We start from the raw sequence: 10,278 nt of genomic DNA on the forward strand, positions 1-10,278 counted from the left end.
AGCTAGTTGCTCATACTCTTTTCTGCATCCATGCAACTCTGAGGCATTCCGCTTTCAGCTTCAATCCATTTATGGAAATCACGGACAACTTCCCAACAGATCAAGGAAAGGTCATGTAGCCGGAAATGTTGAGGATGATTCAATTGATAGGGCTTTGAAGAGCCTGTTATTCACTCTTTGTGAGCTCTGTTCTTTCAAATTTCAACCATGTCTGCTCTGCAGGCTACTGAATTATGTTAATTTTGAGCCCAATAATTACCCATTTCTTGTAAATTAGGCAATAGAGTGTTTTGGTTTGGTTTATGGGAGTCCAGGCATCAGGATGGTTGAACTCTCAAGTACTACAGCCATCCTTCACACAAAAAGGGGCAGTTGGGGGTAAAGCATGAATGGTATTGAAGTTTGAATTTGAAATGAAGGATCTAATGTTTGCTAAGTGAAGGAGGGAGAAAGCATTTCTCAGTGCTTCAGAAATGGAATAAATATCCTGAGTCTGGAGATGGAAGCTGGTTGCGCTCTTGAGATGACTTTCAGGTTAACCTTTTTGTTGTTCCTTCTCAATCTGCTTTAATCAATCAGTGGTATATACTGAGGTCCTACTGAGTACTAAGCACTGAACTAAGGACTTGGGAAAGTACAACAGTACACCACTTGCCTGCTATGTGACCTTGTGTGAGTCATTTAACTTCTCTGGACCTCAGTTACCTCATCTATAAAATGGGGATTTAGATCGTGAGCCCCATGTGGGATATAGACTTTGTCCAATATGATTGCCTTTTATCTACCCCAGTGCTTAGTACAGTGCCTGGTACATAAAAATCAAAAATCAGGAGGAAGAACAGGGATAAAGCAGGAAGCAATGTAAAAAAGCTATTAATATCACTAGACACCCAATTTTGGGTTTTTTAGCTCTTCTCCCTCCATGCTCACTCTTCTTGGAAGTCAGGGCTAGTTTAGGTGCAAGGACCTTGGGAACAGTGATTAAGTTGGCCAGTACTCATTCCACTTATTGTTTTTATGGTACTTAAGCATTTAAGTGGTGGCTAGGCACTGGACTAAGTGCCGGGGTAGATACAAAATAATCAGATTGGACCCAATCCCTATCCCACATGGAGCTCACAGAATAAATTCGAGGGAGGGAATATAAATTCATTATGGGTAGGGAATGTGTCTGTTATATTGTTACATTGTTATCTCCCAAGCGCTAAGTATAGTGCTCTGCACACAGTAAGTGCTCAATAAATGTGATTGACAATGACATGATTTAATTCCATTTTACAGAGGAAGTTAACAGGCACAGAGAAGGTCATGCATCAGACAAGCAACAGAACCAGGATTAGAATCCAGGTTCTCTGACTCCCAGGTCTGTGCTCTTTCCTCCAGGCTACAGTACTTCCCCAGTTTGGTTTGCAGCTGGCCTGTCCCCTATATGAGATTGATACAATACCAATTGTTACCTGTTCAGAATTTTCAGGCCAAACCACCCTTTGTCTAGTCTCCTACAGAGAATTTACATAGTAAAGATGATGAGAGTTCTGTGTTTTAAAATATTTACTAGTGGGGAGAATAAAAGGACAAGAAGGAGGAGATGATGTCACACACTAAGCATTTAACACCGCAATAATATTATTAATTTTATTGTTATTATTATTATTGTTATGGCATTGTTCCATGGGCACAGGCTGCACCACTAATCCCAAGTAGTAGCTCCTCCATAAATGCCCCTGAGTGATTAAGCACTTTGTACAGTGCTGTGCACACAGTAAGTGCTCAATAAATACAATTGAATGAATCAAAGTGAGAGCCCTGGAATGACTCATCATAAACCATCATCACCACTAAAAAAATAACCATCCAGTTGGTGGAGGGAAACCCTCACCCTTATACTATACATCTTCAGGATTAATAGTGCCATTAATGTCAGACTACGTGGCTTCCGGATATCTAGCCAATCCAGAACCTTTCCACAAGATTTTGAAACAACGCACACAAAAACTCAGGTTATAGATCAGACATTGTGGAAGGGAATGGCAAATTAAATTCGACTTGAATTCAATGCCAGATAAATTGAGCTCTGGAAGGGCCCTTTCTTGATTCACGATTGCAAAATAAACGTGTTTAAACTCTATCAACAGAAATAGATTAAAAGTTCCCAATAACTACAGCTTTCAAATACTTCATGTCCTCTGCTTCCTGCCAAGATTTGCACACTAAAGTGAATAAAATTTAAAGAGGAGCATCAGTTTCCCCATCTCTGTATACCACTGTATATCAAAGCTATTCACCACGGCCAGGTTGTCCAATTCAACAAGAGGACTAGATTTATTAAAAAATGATATGAGTGAAAGATGGGTTTTAAGAAACAAAAGCTGTCCAAAGAGAAACTGAAGACTTCTTTGCCATTGGCACAGAATACAGTGTATTTTAACGCTGTAAAATTAGTATACTAACTACAAAGAACACATTGTTTCTACATAAGAAAAGACAGACTGCGTACTTGTTTCCAAGAATTTTAAGTCCTAAATTTTTCCTGCTTGACTTCCTGGAAATTTTGACAGCCATCGGAGCAAATGTGTTTAGTTTATCTTATTAAGTCAGGTTAGGCCATAAGCATATGGCCAGGATCCTTTCCTGGTTACCTTCAAAACTGAAGCCTTCCACTGGAAATTGGAATGATAAGACTCTCATAGACCTCAAGATTTGATCTGAGGTGGGTGGTTAGAATTCCCTGAGTCCATCTGAACAAAAGCTACAGTTAGTTGATAATGATGCCAAGCCTACTTTATGGTCTACTAAGAAGAGCATAGTGTGGGGAGTCAGAAGACCTGGGTTCTAGTCCATTACTGAACTCCTTGTCTTCCCTCCCAAACCTTGCCCTCTCCCTGACTTTCCCATCTCTGTTGACAGCACTACCATCCTTCCCGTCTGACAAGCCCGCAACCTTGGTGTCATCCTCGACTACGCTCTCTCATTCACCCCTCACATCCAAGCCGTGACCAAAACCTGCCGGTCTCACCTCCACAACATTGCCAAGATCCGCCCTTTCCTCTCCATCCACACCGCTACCCTGCTCATTCAAGCTCTCATCCTATCCCGTCTGGACTACTGCATCAGCCTTCTCTCTGATCTCCCAACCTCGTGTCTCTCTCCACTCCAATCCATACTTCATGCTGCTGCCCGGATTATCTTCGTCCAGAAACGCTCTGGGCATATCACTCCCCTCCTCGAAAATCTCCAGTGGCTACCAATCAATCTGCACATCAGGCAGAAACTCCTCACCCTCGGCTTCAAGGCTCTCCATCACCTCGCCCCCTCCTACCTCACCTCTCTTCTCTCCTTCTACAGCCCAGTCCTCACCCTCCGCTCCTCCACCGCTGATCTCCTCACCGTACCTCGCTCTCGCCTGTCCCGCCATCGACCCCCGGCCCACGTCATCCCCCGGGCCTGGAATGCCCTCCCTCTGCCCATCCGCCAAGCTAGCTCTCTTCCTCCCTTCAAGGCCCTGCTGAGAGCTCACCTCCTCCAGGAGGCCTTCCCAGACTGAGCCCCTTCCTTCCTTTTCCCTCGTCCCCCTCTCCATCCCCCCATCTTACCTCCTTCCCTTCCCCACAGCACCTGTATATATGTATATATGTTTGTACATATTTTTTTTACTCTATTTATTTATTTATTTATTTTATTTGTACATATCTATTCTATTTATTTTATTTTGTTAGTATGTTTGGTTTTGTTCTCTGTCTCCCCCTTTTAGACTGTGAGCCCACTGTTGGGTAGGGACTGTCTCTATATGTTGCCAATTTGTACTTCCCAAGCGCTTAGTACAGTGCTCTGCACATAGTAAGCGCTCAATAAATATGATTGATGATGATGATGATTACTTAGCACATAGTAAGTGCTTAAGAAATACCATTATTATTATTCTAGTCTCAGTTCAGCCACTGGTTTCAGGTATGACCTTGGTCAAATCACTTTACCTCTATTGACCTTGGTGTCTCCATCTAGAAAATGGGGTTAATCCTGTGTCTTCACACTTTACAGAAATGTGGCAGGGATAAAATGTGGCGGGGAGAAGCAGCGTGGCTCAGTGAGAAGCAGCGTGGCTCAATGGAAAGAGCACGGGCTTTAGAGTCAGAGGTCAAGGGTTCAAATCCCAGCTCCGCCAACTGTCAGCTGTGTGATTTTGGGCAAGTCACTTAACTTCTCTGTGCCTCAGTTCTTCGTCTGTAAAATGGGGATGAAGTCTGTGAGCCCCCCGTGGGACAACCTGATCACCTTACAACCTCCCCAGCGTTTAGAACAGTGCTTTGCACATAGTAAGGGCTAAATAAATGCCATTATTATTATTATTATTATTGTTATTATAAAATGAGGGAATTGTTGTGAAAGGAGTTTGGAAAAATGCTTACATAAGATGTTATTGTAGTAGGGAGGTGAAGGAGGATGGATGAGTCAAGACATCGGAGTCTGGATAAGGTAGCCAGAGGGTGAAACTTGATCATTTTGTCTTCTGATTATTAATTATAGAATTCCCCCAGAGCACTTAATGCTCTTTGGAGAAATGTATTTTATAAAGTGCAGATGAAATAAAGGACTTCAAATTTAATCCATTGTAAACAATGTTGACGTAAATACTGATTTCCTTGGAATTGTTTTCTAGTATTTCTTAGCCACATTTCACATGGAATTTCCTTTTTTTCCTACTATGACATTCCAAAATGAACTCCTAGAGTGCTGTAAAGGTTGTAGTTGCCCTTCAAGTTCAGGGACTAATTTCAAAAATGTAGTAGAAGACTGGGTCTGCCCAAGACACTTTCATTTTCTCTTCTCCATATTTCTTTCTTCTGTTTTCTGCAGAGACCTAGGATCATTCATTCATTCAACCATATTTATTGAGTGTTTTAAAGCCAATGGTGAGGAGTTTTTGTTCAATGCGGAGGTGGGTGGGCAACCACTGGAGCTTTTTGAGGAGTGGGGAGACATGACCTGAATGTTTTCATAGAAAAATGATCCAGGCAGCAGAGTGAAGTATGGACTGGAGTGGAGAGAGACAGGAACCTGGGGGGTCAGCAAGGAGGCTGATACAGTAACCCAGGTGGAATAGGATGAGTGATTGTATTAACGTGGTAGCAGTTTGAATGGAGAGGTAAGGGCAGATTTTAGCTATGTTGTGAAAGTGGGACTGACAGGATTTCGTGATGGATTGAATGTGTGGGTTGAGTGAGAGAGAGGAGTCAAGGATAATGCCAAGTTTAGGGGCTTGTGAGACAGGAAGGATGGTGGTGCTGTCTACAGGACCAGTGCTCAAAGTTACCTGGAACAGGACTGAATTTGTCTCTGGTATAAGAAAATTGTAGAAACAGGTGATCCAGAGTAGGAGAGTAGCAGGGGAAGGAGGGAAAGAGGAAGAAGGGCTGGCAGAATGGGCAGCCCTGATGCCTATATGGGGATGAGGGGAGAAAGAGGAGGCGGGGAAGAGCTGCACTGCTTGCTCCTGTCCCCTGCCTCTTCTTTTTGCTATCTCGTTGGTGCTCAGAAACAGTCAGTAAACCAATAAGAAGTATATCAATGAGAAGCATCGTGGCCTAGTGGATAGAGCTGGGAGTCAGAAGGACCTGGACTCTGGTTCCGGCTCTGCCACTTGTCTGCTAGGTGACCTTGGGCAAGTCACTTCACTTCTCTGGGCCTCAGTTACCTCATCTGTAAAATGGAGATTAGGGTTGTGAGCCCCATGGGAGACATGAACTGTGTCCAACCTGATTAGCTTGTACCTACCCCAGTGTTTAGAACAGTGCTTGATATATGGAAAGTGCTTAACAAATACCATAAAAAAGACCAATGGTAGTCAACATGGTATAAAACACATAGTTAAAGGGGATTTTTATATTGCCTGCTACTGTTGAGCCTGAAGGTGATTTTTATGCAGGACTCCCTCACAATGTTTTTAAGGCCTTGGTAATGATTAAATACATCTTTGATTGGTGGAAGTGGGTTGATTTTTAAAGGCTTGTCATATAATTAATCTCATACCCCCTGCCTCTACCCCACCACACACAGACACAATTTAGTAGCTCTATAAACATGCATCTCCTAAGAATGGTTTCCTAAATTGCTTAGCTGAAGAGAAAGGCTTTAATACTGCATGAGTCATTCTCACCAAAATGAGTCACAACCTTCTCTCACGGACTCCTTCAAAAATCAGGATATACTAGGGGACTATAGAAGGGGAAAACCATGTCCGTGTGTTTACCTTCGATAAACAAAGGGCGAGAAGACAAATAGACTGGTGGAAGATCTGAGACCTGAAACTGGCCACCTGAATAAGACTAAGGGATCAAGAATTCATTAATTCATTCAGTTGTATTTATTGAGCGCTTACTGTGTGCAGAGCACTGTACTAAACAGTTGGAAAGTACAATTCAGCAACAAATAGAATAAAAACCTCCCTTTGTGTCCCAAGGAGCAGACCTGTCACCTGGGAATTTGTCACCATTAAAATGCGGGAGCAGTGAGATGACCACTGAGTGAGGGTCAGTTTGGGTCAACGAACACCACACACAGGCCTTCTTAGGACAGTACTGCCCTACTAGCCTCCCACCAAGGACTGGACAGGTTATTTTTTATTTAAAGGCTACTTCTAGATAATCTCTTTGACTAGCAGAAACCCAAATTCTTCACCCATTTTTCTATTTAATGTGTGTGTGTTGTGGGGGGGGGGGGGCGGGGGGGGCTCCTACCTCATCTTTGTACTTTCCCAAGCTCTCAGTACAGCGCTCTGCACACAGTAAGTGCTCAATAAATACAGTTGATGGAATGATCAAAGTATTTGCAGAAGGGGCTAGCAGAGGAAGGGAGAGTAGATGACCTGTGGGCCAGAGGGATTCTCCTTCACAGCTCTTTCTTCCTGCCTGCTGGCCTCTGCTTACCCCTTATGAATTTCATGTATTTACGCTGCTTTGATCTGAGAGGGAGCAGTTCTTTGAGGGTCTTGGGCTGATATAGGATGATGCTGAGAGCCAAGCTGGAGCCAGAGGTGGAGTTGGGATGAGGATAGGAGCACTTTAGAGTTCTGGTGCATTGTTTGCCACACTGCCCGCATGATGGCCCCTTGACAGATAAGGATCACAGAAGACACCAACCACATATGCATGGTTTCATTTAGTCCCATAGGAAACATGTTCAGGCATCCTTCTTTAGGAGAAGAATTACATATCACACGTTATATTAATGTCTCTCCTCCTCTAGAACCATTAGCCCAGGCCACGTACTCCACTCCTCTTCCACTAACTTGTTCTCGCCTGTCCCGCCATTGACCCCAACTTTGCCTCGTTCTAGCCTGTCCCACCATCAACCCCTGGCCCACGTCCTATCTCTGGCCTGGAATGCCCTCCCTCCTCACATCTGCTAAACTAGCTCTCTTCCCCCTTCAAAGCCCTACTGAGAGCTCACCTCCTTCAAGAGGCCTTCCCAGACTGAACGCCCCTTTTCCTCTGTTCCTCCTCCCCTCCCCATTGCCCCTACCCCCCCGCCCTACCCCCTTCCCTGCCCCACAGCACTTGTGTATATTTGTACATATTTATTATTCTATTTATTTTATTAATGATGTGTACATATCTATAATTTATTTATCTATTTTGATGCTATTGATGCCTATCTACTTGTTTTGTTTTGTTGTCTGTCTCCCCCTTCCAAACTGTGAGCCTGTTGTTGGGTAGGGATTGTCTCTATCTGTTGCTGAATTGTACTTTCCAAGTGCTTAGTACAGTGGTATGCATACAGTAAGCACTCAATAAATACAATTGAATGAATGAATGAAAAATCTCATTATGAGCAAGGAATGTGTCTGTTGTATTGTTATATTGTACTCTTCCAAGCTCTTAGTACAGTGCTCTGCACACAGTAAGCGCTCAATAAATATGATTAACTACTTCTCTGGCCTCTCATTCTCAGTATCTTTCTTGGGATCCTCCTCCCCCTACCATCTCCTAACTGTAAGGGTCCCTCAAGATTCAGTTCTTGGTCCCCTTGTATTCTCCATCTACACTCACTCCCTTGGAGAACTCATTTACTCCCATGGCTTCAACTACCATCTCTGTGAAGATGGCAGCCAAATCTACATCTCCTCCCCTGTTCTCTCTCTCTCTCTCTCCAGGCTCACATCTTCTTCTGTATTGAAGACATCTCTACTTGGATGTCCTTCCGCCACTTCAACATATCCAACATGTCCAAGACAGAGCTCTTTATCTGCCCTCCCAAACCCCGTCCTCTCCCAAACTTTACCATCACTGTAGATGGCACAGCCACCTTTCCCATCTCACAAGCCTGTAAATTTGGTGGCAACCTTGACTCTGCTCCCTCATTCAACCCACATGTTTAATCCTTCACTAAATCCTGTTGGTCTCACCTTCACAACATCACCAAGATCCGCCCTTTCCTCTCCATCCAAACTGCTTCCACATTAGTATAATCACTTATCCTCTCCCATCTGGATTACTGCATCAGCCTCTTTTCTGACCTCCCAACTTCCTGCCTCTCCCCACTTCAGTCCATACTTCACTCCACTGCCTGGATTATCTTTCTACAGAAACATTCAGGGCATGTCACCACACCCCCTCAAAAAATCTCCAGTGGTTGCCTATCTACCTTCATGTCAAATAAAAGCTCCTCATTATTGGCTTTAGAGCTCTCCATTACCTTGTCCTCTCCTACCTCACCTCCCTTCTCTCATATATCCATTGCTGGGAAGGGATTGTCTCTATCTGTTTCCGAATTGTACTTTCCAAGCGTTTGGTACAGTGCTCTGCACACAGAAAGCCCTCAATAAATACGATTGATTGAATGAATGAATGAATATATCCCAGCCAGCACACTTCGCTCCTCTAGTGCTAACTTTCTCACTGTGCCTTGATCTCGCCTGTCTCGCCATTATCTGTGGGCCCATGTCCTACCTCTGGCCTGGAATGCCCTCCCTCCTCAAATCCATGAGCCATTCATTCAGTCAGTCATTCAATCATATTTACTTGTGCTTACTATGTACATAATACTGTATTAAGCACCTGGAAAGTACAATTCAGAAATAAAGAGTGACAATCCCTGCCCACACCAGGTTTGCAGTCTAGAAATAATAATATTGGTATTTGTTAAGCACTTACTACTTGCCAAGCACTGGCTTAAGTGCTGGGGTAGATACAATGTAATCAGGTTGTCCCTTGTGTGACTCACAGTCTTAATCTCCATTAGCAGATGAGGTTACTGAGGCACAGAGAAGTTAAGTGGCTTGCCCAAGGTCATACAGCAGAGAAGTGGTGGACCGGGGATTAGAATCCATGTCCTCTGACTCTCAAGCCTGTCCTCTTATCATTAAGCCATGCTACTTCTCAATCATTCTTCCCCCTTCAAAACCTTACTGAAGGCACACCTCCTCCAAGAGGCCTTCCCAGTCTAAGCTTCACTTTTCCTTAGCTCCCACTTGCTTCCACAACACCACAATTTGCTCCCTTTGCTCATTCCCACCTCCCTATAGCACTTATGTATATATATATATATATATATATATATATATATATATATATATATGTAATTCTATTTATTTATACCGATGCCTGTTTACTAGTATTGATGTCTGCCTCTTCCCACTGCCCCCTGGCCAGACTGCAGTATTGTACTTTCCAAGTGCTTAGTACAGTGCTCTGCATATAGTAAATGCTCAGGAAATATGATTGAATGAATAAATGAATGAATGTCCCTTCCTCCACCCCCACCCCTCCTTTTCAGCGGCTGTGGTGGCTGGTCTACGGGAGCTGCCACCACCAGGACTAGAGTGGCCACTCCCAGTCTCATCACTATAGTCACTTCACTTTTCAGTGCCTCAGTTACCTCATCTGTAAAATGGGGATTGAGACTGTGAACCCCATGTGGGACAGGGACTTTGTCCAATCTGATTGCCTTGTATCTACCCCAGCACTTGACTTAGGATATAGTCAAGGTTTAAAAAATAGCATTATTATTAGTAGTAGTATTATTATAGTTTGGCAATGCTACAGTAAGAGCTGAGGGGACCACTTGGGCCAGGCCGGTCAGAGCCCCAGTGCAATGGACCAGAGCTGCTGGGCTGCCCATTTGCGCAGTGGAATTAGAGACGGAGCTCTTGGATAGCAGTAGTGACAAGTCCCCTGCCCCTCATTCCTCTTTCTCTCTCTTCTCTTCTGTCCCTTTCTTCATTTTCCCCTCTTCAATTTAGCTGGGTTGCAGTAGGAGAAGAAAGTGAGCCCACTGTTGGGT

Source organism: Tachyglossus aculeatus, chromosome 1 (genome assembly GCF_015852505.1).
Source record: "Tachyglossus aculeatus isolate mTacAcu1 chromosome 1, mTacAcu1.pri, whole genome shotgun sequence".
NCBI lineage: Eukaryota > Metazoa > Chordata > Mammalia > Monotremata > Tachyglossidae > Tachyglossus > Tachyglossus aculeatus.